Raw genomic sequence first — 10,000 nt, 5'->3', positions numbered from 1 at the left:
GTGGATAAAAGCGTTTAAAGAATCTAAAGAACACTTGAAATTCTACTGTATATAACGCAGATTCTAAGATCTTCAATGATCTTACGTCAAGATACAAGTTTATCCGATATAACATTACTACGTTCGCAACCTACATAATGAAACCACTAAAGAGAAGAAAAAAAGAAAAAGAAAAAAGAGAGAACAATTTAGTTTTTGGCTCTGCGTGCGTGTGTGTGTATATACATGTTTGTGCATGCGTGCACTTGTTTGTATGTGCGCGTGTGTATTTGTATGTATCTATACGAACTAAGTATAATATGTTTTGCAGGAAAAGGGTAATACTAATGTAATATACCAATTGCCTTCAACATTTGGTTTAAAGCCCAGGAATCGAAACTACAATCTTACGATCATGAATCCAAAACCCTAACCACTAAGCCACGCGCCTCCACACAATAGATTCTGAACACATGCTAATTAATTCTCTGTGGTGTATTGAGTGTTTGTAAACATGCATTTGTTTCATCCATTTGCTTTAGAACATTCCAGGTTTTCAAATTGGTTTCTCATGGAAAACGTTCAGATATTAGATAAGGAATAGAGTATGTTGCCATTAGTGTAGTTGCTGCTGCTATTGCTAGTGGTGTTACTGGTGCGCCTGCTGTGGTTACTGCCGTGGTTACTGTTGTTGTTTATCCAACCCTTGACTCCATTGAGATGGGAAAGTTAAACGAGTGAATTTCAGAGCTATGCCGTCGAGGACTTCGAGTCCCTAGTAGGGCCGCCTAAGTCGGACAGATCTGACACCGGCGGTGCTAGGGCCGCAACTCGACTGACAGGAGGGCAATTGTTAATTCCAGGCGGTGTCTGTTCCGGAATCCGGTGGCTTCCTGATGGAGTCAGATCATGTCTTCGGGCCTCCTGCGGTGAAAATGCATAACGTTCGGCAGACCTGCCACCGGTCATGTATGGCGGCTTACGAATAAAGACGGGAAATGTTGTCGCGAACTCTGATCATCCCTTGACACTCCTATGAACTAAGAACGCGCCGAACTCATAGGAACCGGTTTTACCCCCCCTCCCCCGGGGTGTATGCCGTTTAAAGACAAGACAAAATGCTTAGGCCTCAACGTGTTAATCAATGCTGAAGTGCTTGAAATTCAAGACGTAACCATACCGTTTTCTCCTTATGTACGAAACACTATTTCGTCCAACGTTTCCTTGTTTACGAGCATAAGGCTTGGTTTCAGGATGGTGTGTAGCGTCTATTAGTAACAGGTCGAGCGACCACACATAAACTTCCTTTGTCGGTGCGTTATTACTTCAGCAGCTCGCGCAATAGAATTCAAACCTCTCACGCGGTGTAAATTATATTATATGCTCGAGATAGAATGTTTTCTTCCATTGTTATTTGTAAGAATATGCACCAGCGGTTGAGTGGTCAAATAGATTGGGAGAAGGACAAATTCTTTGTAGTATAGAGTTACGTCTCTTTATGATCAGAGATCCTCGAAATGTGATTAAGGAATATATAATAACAGATAAATAATGTTGATTTAGCCACCTGTTGTCTTCGTCTCTCGGTATCAACAAATGCTGGGGTTCGTGTTTGTAGTAGAAAGGCATCAAATTGCTAAAATCATTTAGGAATCAGAATAAATTGTAGATTTGGTTACGGCTGACTGCGCTCTGCGTTCAAGATGCACCGAGTTCAACTTTACCTTTTAAACTTTTCACGGCCAATAAGTAAAACTGCAGTCCAATATCTACAGGAGTTGATTCGTCTTTTTTCTTTCTTCTCTCTGTCTGTCTCTCTCCCTCTCTCTCAAGGGATACACACACAAACACACACACACACACACACACACACATATGTATGTATGTATTTGTGTAGATATGTATGTGTGCATGTATGTATGTATTAGAGTAGATATGTATGTGTGTATGAATGAATGTATGTGTGTGTATACACATACACTCACACACACACACACACACTTAATAAAAATGCAGAATGGCCCAATCTGGCCTAACCTGGCTTTAAACGGGAAGGCATTCGTTGCAACTAATGTAGACACAGAAAAACTTCACGCAATATATGTAAAATATATATGAAAAATATATGTAAAATATATTTTTAAAAATATGTAAAATTTTAAGACAATTGACGAAAAATATCTACAATAAAATTCCAATTAATAAATATAAGTTTATAGAAATACAAAACACGCGGGTGAAGTAAATCTCGTGGTGTGAAGAATCAAACAAAACAACGTGCGGTTGTCATGGTAACAAGATGCTAATGCCACGCTGTCTGTTGATTGGCTAAAATTACCCAAATTTTCCTAACTTTAATTCCAAATAACATGAGATACTTTAATTTACGAGATAAAATAATTGCTTGAACGTAATCAAAATTCAGAATTGCTTCGATACACCAGAATTGAAATTGAATGTATGGATATTAATTCAAGAATGCTCATCATCGAAAACGACGGTGAACCACTCCATAATAAAAAAAAAAAATGTTATATCCAGACTGTGCAAACTGATTACGTTCCAACTAACATGATTTCCACAATATACTGGAAAATTCCTGCTTCCTCAATGTTGATTACATCCTATCTCAGCGTTAATAGCGCTAGCATTCTTATTGCTGTTATCATTGTCGCCATTGTTGTTATTATTATTATATTATTATTATTATTATTATTATTATTATTATTATTATTATTATTATTATTATTATTATCATTATTATTATTATTATTATTATTATTATTATTATTATTATTATTACTTTTTTTTCTTCTTTCAAATTTGCTTCCATTTCTTGCCGAGTGTCTTCCCGACTCCTAGGGCAAAGAAACTCATAGCATACATTGGTAGGCCATTAAACCAAACTCAGTAGTTCGTTTTTTTTTTATTTATTTTTTTTTTTTAAGTTAAATTAAAATACATGAGCAGCAACAGTTCTCACATCGACAATGCTCTTCTCAATACGTGTGATGTACCAGTTAAGACAATCTTTTGCACTTTTTGCAGGGATGGTAAGCCAGGATCATTCTCATATAATTTTCGGTTCCTTCTTGATCATTCCTAGTGCTCCTACGATCACTGGTATTGTAACCGCCTTGAGATGCCACATTTTCTCAATTTCAATGAGTAGGCTTTATATTTTCTGAGCTTGTCAAACTCTTTCGCTGAGATATTATGATCACAGGGGATGCTCATGTCGATCAATAAGCAAACTTTATTGTTTTGGTCTTTCACAACAATATCTGGTTTATTGGCCTTGATGGTTCGGTCTGTATGTACTGGAAAGTCCCACAGAATGGTTACATTTTCTCCTTCAGTTACAGCCTCAGGGTGGTGATTATACCACTTGTCGGCAGTTTTGATATTGTAATGCCGACTTATTAGCCAGTGGAGATATTGGCCAACTCTGTCATGTCTTAATTTATACTCCACTGGTGCTAAGACTTTACATCCAGAGATTAGGTGGTCCACTGTTTCAATCATGTCGTTGCAGAATCGGCATTTTGGGTATGCTCCATTTTTCATCACATTGGCCTGGTAGTTCCGGGTTAATAGGCTTTGATCTTGAGCAGCCAGGATGAAACCTTCGCTCTCTGCTTTTAGCCCTGAGCTCCGTAGCCACTGATGGGTTTGCTTCTGGTCAACATCAGCTTGTTTGCTGCGGGTCACATATTTGCCGTGCAGAGGTTTCTCCTCCCACCTATCAGCCAATTGCTCGTGCGCTTTTTTCGTTGCCATCATTTTCACCTTCTTTGCAACAATAGATGCCGTACTTCCCTCGGGTTGTTCAGTTTGGGTATCCTGCACGAGATCAATAGCAAATTTTTTGCTTTCCTTGATGATAGAATGAAGCTTCTTTCGTCTCTCGTGATTTTCCACGAGCTTTAGCATCCAGTCATTCGATATTTCGAGATATTTGACCAGTGCAATTGTGGTTGTTTTGTAAGCTAGTTCAAATTGGATCAGGCCTCGACCTCCTTGGGCTCTGGGAAGGTAAAGGCGATCTACGTCTGCCTTTGGGTGGTGCATCCTATTACAACTCAGCAGCTTGCGTATTTTTCTATCTATATTCTTTACTTCACTCATATTCCAGTTCAACACATTGTAACTATAAGTAACAACTGGAACTGCTAAGGAATTTATAGCTAACACCTTGTTACGTGCATTTAGTTCAGATTTCAGGACTGCACGAACTCTCCTATAACATTCCTTCCTGATTTTTCTCTTTCATGCTTGCATGCTGAATACCAGAGCCTTCATTTATCCCTAAATATTTGTATGTTTGTTCTTGCTCAAGCTCTCTTATGACTGTGTCAACATCTAACACGAGTGAATTTGTGGTCTTCACTTTCCCTTTCTGGAAAGTGGCCTTGGCACACTTCTCAAGTCCAAACTCCATCCCGATGTCATCGCTGAATGCTTTCACGGTGCGCAATAGGCCTTCAAGTTCATTATTGTCTTTACCATAAAGTTTTAAGTCATCCATATAAAATAGATGGCTTATTTTTTTATTGGCAATTTTATACCCATACCCTGTTCTGTTTAATTCACTTGTAAGGGGTATTAGGGCTATGCAGAATATTAAAGGTGAAAGTGAGTCACCTTGGAAAATTCCACAGTTGATGTTTATATTTTCTGAGGCGAGTACTCCATTAGAGTGGTATAATTGGAGATTCGTATTCCACAACGACATATTGTGCCTCAGGAAGTTTGAAATCACAGGGGAAATTTTGAAGATGTCCAGCGATCTCAAGATCCATGGATGCGGTATACTGTCGAAGGCCTTTTCGTAGTCAATCCATGCGGTGCTGAGATTTCTGCGCTTGTTGTGACAGTTCTCAAGGATCATACGATTGATTAGCAGTTGATCTTTGCATCCGTAAGAGCCTCGGCGGCACCCTTTTTGTTCAAAGGGGAAAATATCGTTCTTCTCCATGAATGCATATGTTTTCTCCGCCAGGATAGATGTTAGGATTTTATACGTGGTGGATAGACAGGTTATAGGCCGATAGTTTTTTGGAAGGTTGGTTTCGTTATTCTTTGGGAGTAGGTAAGTAATGCCACTTGCTAACCATTCAGGTGTTTTCTTTGGGTCTCTCATAATTCCATTGAGCAGCTGAACTAGCTTACCGTGTGCGCATGGGAGCGATGCGAGCCAGAAATTCGGCACCCTATCTTTACCGGGGGATTTCCAATTATGGGCCTTCGTGAGTGCCTTATTATTATTATTATTATTATTATTATTATTATTATTATTATTATTATTATAACCCCTGCTGGGTGTTCGGCTGGGTTCGGCTACTCCACATTGATAAGAGGCAACTACTAGTCTGTGGTTGCCAGACCAGCAAGGGGAAGCTGCTGACCTCCCCTGTTCGAAGGCTGTAATGGACACAGGTTTGTGTGTCACATAGCTAGCTAGAGGCGACGGCCTTTTGGAGCTAATGAACGGCAGCGTTCGTCCTATTTATCCGGACGGCCATGTTAGCTTAGCGATAACTATTAATATCCAGTACCGCTACCGTAGTCACCTTTAGAGAAAATTAGAAATAATGAAGTTTCAATCATCGAAGACCAGTAGATGTATTCCACTGAATTTAGGTAAATATTCCTTCGAACAGTCGGTCACAAGCGACGCCTGCTGGGTTCGGGTACTCCACATTAAGAGGCATCCACCTCGAAACTAGTGTGTTGGTGCCAGACCAGCAAAGCTGCTGACCTCCCCTGTTCGAAGGCTGTAGTGGACACAGGTTTGTGTGTCACATAGCGAGCTAGAGGCGATGGCCTCTTGGAGCTAATGAACGGCACCATTCGTCCTATTTGTCTGGACTTCCATGTTGGCTTGGATATAACTATTAATATATATATATATATATGTGTGTGTGTGTGTGTGTGTGTAATATATATCTTTTGAAAGCGCAAGTTCTAAAATTTTTGGGGTTTAGTAGTTTACATCAATCCCCGGGGTTCAACCGGTATTTATTTTACCCCTCAGCCCAGAAAGGGGAAAATTCAAAGTTTTCCCCTATGGAATTTGAACTGATAAAATCGGAAGAAATTCTGCTACTGATTTTGTTGGCGTGTAAACGATTCTACTTGCTTGCCATAACAAGAATTAATTTTTAATCCAGTTTTCATTTTATATGCAATTTTACCGCATCTCAACATAAAATAAAGAAGAAATGACCAACAGTTATGTACTAAGGGTCTATTCGTTGTCCTTCGTCTTCAACTTTTCCTGCAAATTTTATCTTTCAACTAATTTAACAAAATATTATAAATAGAAAAATGGTCGAAATTGCTGTGTATCGAAGTGAAGGCCATCCAATTATACCAGAGAAAAATGTGCTTATCATACATCTAAGTGAGATAAAATAAGAACCAACGAGTGACTGATATCCATTTTGGTGACTAGTTATCTGATCTCGGCATGATCCCATTGTCTCAACATAAAAAGAAATATTAACGTTACTAATCACGCACGCTCATATATGGATATGAGAATGTATTCATATATACGTGTGCATGTTGTGTATATGCTTGTTTGCGTGTCCATCTATCTATCTATCTACTATCTATCTATCTATCTATCTATCTATCTATCTATCTATATCTATCTATCTATCTATCTATCTATCTATCTATATATATATATATATATATATAATAATATATATATATTATATATATATATATATATATATATATATATATATATATATAATATATATATATATTCATCTATTTATCTGTCTATTTATTTATGCATGTATGTATGTATCTATTTATCTCTCTCTCTCTCTCTCTCTCTCTCTCTCTGTATGTGTATATATATATATAATATATATATATATCTGTCTATTTGTTTATGTATGTATGTATGGATCTATCTGTCTGTTTGTCTCTCTGCCTTCTATCTGTATACACACACGCACACACACATACATATATAGATAGGTAGATCGATAGGTAGATAGATACATACATACATACATGCACACATACATACACACATACACACACACACATACATGCATACTTACATACATACACACATACATACATACATATTCTAGCAAACAGACAATCTTTTTTGACAAAACTTATCTATTAAATGAACAACGATTTCAGCATCGCGCATTTCGTAACGTACTGCCACCTATAATACCAGACACATTCATCTCATACCTCCCATTAGTTATCTCCCTTTAGTAGACAAGTAGTATGAAATATAGTTTTAAGGGAAAATTTACAAGTGCACAATGGTAAATATGTACCGTTTTGACGTATAACTCTAAACTAGAATGAGGGGAGGCATGGCCCTTTATAGTTGTTCATAGTTTTGTTAGTTTTCATTCAGATTTATGATTGAATCCACAACTGACTACAGCTTTGAAATGAATAGTTTCATTTAGTTTGTTTCATTTTATTTTTATATTATTTTAACTTATTACATGCTGTTGGAAAATAGTTCTCATTTCGAGATATTTCATTTTGTTTACGCTTCATATGCTCCAAGAGAAAGAAATGACAAGGCCGCAACGATATCATATTTGCTACAATCCAGCGAAAATGTTTTTCGTTTATAAAAGAAACTGATATTTCATTCTAATGTCATAGAATCGATTAGCCTTCTTCTATTATTTCTTCTTCTTCTTCTTCTTCTTCTTCTTGCTATTGTTATAATCATCATCATCATCGTTATCATCATCACCACCATCATCATCATCATCATCACCACCACCACCACCACCACCACCCCACCACCACCACCACCACCACCACCATCATCCTCATCATCATCATCATCATCATCATCATCCTCTTCTGTTTCTTCTTCTTATTATTATTGATGATGATATGATGATGATGATAATAATAATAATAATAATAATAATACTAATAATAATAATAATAACAATAATAATTATAATAATAATAACAATAATAATAATAATAATAATAATAATAACAATAATAATAATAATAATATATGATGATGATAATAATAATAATAATGATAATAATAATAATAATAATAATAATAATAATAATAATAATAATAATAATTTAAAATATCAGCAATGGTATTTTTGTCAGAATAGAATAGTTTACTTTTGTTGTCTTTGTTGTTGCTGTTATCGCGTTTATTGATGTGGTTGTTGTTGTTGTTTTGTACTATGTCAGACATGATATAGGAGATCTATGATTTAGAACGTTCCGGCCATGATCATCTAATGATTTTATTTAATTCGACATCCTTTCTGTATAATTATTTTATTCCTTTTTAAAACTTTTTAATTCCTGGATGTAGTAGAGGGTGACATTGCCCATAGACTTACATGTTCTCCTACAGGGATTATATTCATACATTTTAAGTTCATTTTATAAACAAGTATGTATACCCCGTGCATATTTGTGTAGTATTACTAATTGCGGATGCGCAAGAAGCCTTGTAAGCGCTGATTTGTGTGTTCGATTCAGGCCTAGGTTATCTCATCAAATTTCAGTCTATTGTTTATATATAAATTTCGCTTTAAATCGAAATATGTATATTATAATGATATATTATTATATAGTTATATATATTTATAAACTTAAAGTTTCTTATAAAGTATGCTTTTAAGTACACTTCACATTATGAGCTGTATTAAGAAATGCTCATTGCGAACTAAGTCGAACGATAGGAGAAATTATAGAAGGAACACATCTAGGTATTCAATACAAATTACAAAGCATAATTTAAAGCACTCAACAATATAAATATACATATAAATATACATATAAATATACATATAAATTCATATATGGTATAATATTTATGGTGTTTAGGGAAATTTGATTGTAGAATTTTAAAGTTTAGGTAAATTTTTAACTGTGAGTGAGAAAGGAGGGCGAACCAGAGAATCTCACATATTCTAGATTTAAAATTACTGGCTATATTGTGATTTTCAGAATTATTATATTGTGTATGGTTTCTCGAGCTAAACCATTTAAATTGTGGTAGAATAGTGCTAAGGATATCTAATAGGACTAATTTTCCTAAATCTACAGAATTGCTAGAAGTGGTAGTCAACATCTTCATTTTCACTTTTGTATATAATTAATGCTTTTATTTACGGAGATGTACTCGCATAGCAAGTGATTTGATCTGAGATCGTGTGCTGAAACGAAAACAATTGCAGCGTGGAAGGTGTTTGTAAGCCATTTAAGAAACACACAAAAGCCGTTCGATTCACTTCAACATTTAAGTTTAATTTGTCAAAATATTTTCGTCGCTAAAATCCGCGACCTGTTCACTGACAAAAATCCATGCTGCAGCTTTTGTGTGTTTCTTAAATGGCTTACAAACACCTTCCACGCTGCAATTGTTTAATGCTTTTATGAAATCTCTTTATTTGTCACTTCTCCATTCGCTACCTGAACCCAACGTAGATGATGCAGAGATTTTACATATAACTTTTTTCAGGTAATTTTAGTCATTTCTTTATGAATTTGTATGTATATTTTGCTGTGTGCTTTAAATTATACAATGGAATTTTTTTTGATAGGTGGTTCCTTCTACAATTTCTCTTATATTATATGTATATATATATTATAGTATATATATATATATATATATATATATATATATATATTATATATATATATATATATATATATATATATATATATATACGCACATAGACAGCATATACATACGTATATATAAAAATATGTAATATCACAATTACAATCAGCCATGTAATCTCGATTATTTTTTCCAGTTAAGTAGCTTAATTCCAGTTGTTATTTCGCATATCTGAGCGTGTGTGTTTCCGTGTGTCTGTTTCTATGTTTCTGCTTGTGTCCAAGTGTGCATTTGTATTAATATGCCTCTAAGCGGTCTGATGATCGTTTATAATTAAGGCAATCCTATATTAATGTTATTTCTTCCTATAACACACACACACACACACACACACACACGAACACACAC

General features: G+C 35.4%; 1 long non-coding RNA gene across 1 annotated transcript in view; it reads right to left on the bottom strand.

Moving 5' to 3' along the window:
- Positions 1–10,000, bottom strand: part of LOC118765746 — a 19,901-nt gene that overhangs the window by 7,527 nt on the left and 2,374 nt on the right. Inside the window, exon 2 of the long non-coding RNA XR_005001618.1 lies at positions 4,270–4,275. This is a non-coding gene — a long non-coding RNA (uncharacterized LOC118765746). The remainder of the gene's footprint in view (positions 1–4,269; positions 4,276–10,000) is intronic.

Source organism: Octopus sinensis, linkage group LG13, assembly GCF_006345805.1.
Source record: "Octopus sinensis linkage group LG13, ASM634580v1, whole genome shotgun sequence".
Taxonomy (NCBI): domain Eukaryota; kingdom Metazoa; phylum Mollusca; class Cephalopoda; order Octopoda; family Octopodidae; genus Octopus; species Octopus sinensis.
This window is presented reverse-complemented; position numbering and strand designations above follow the sequence as displayed.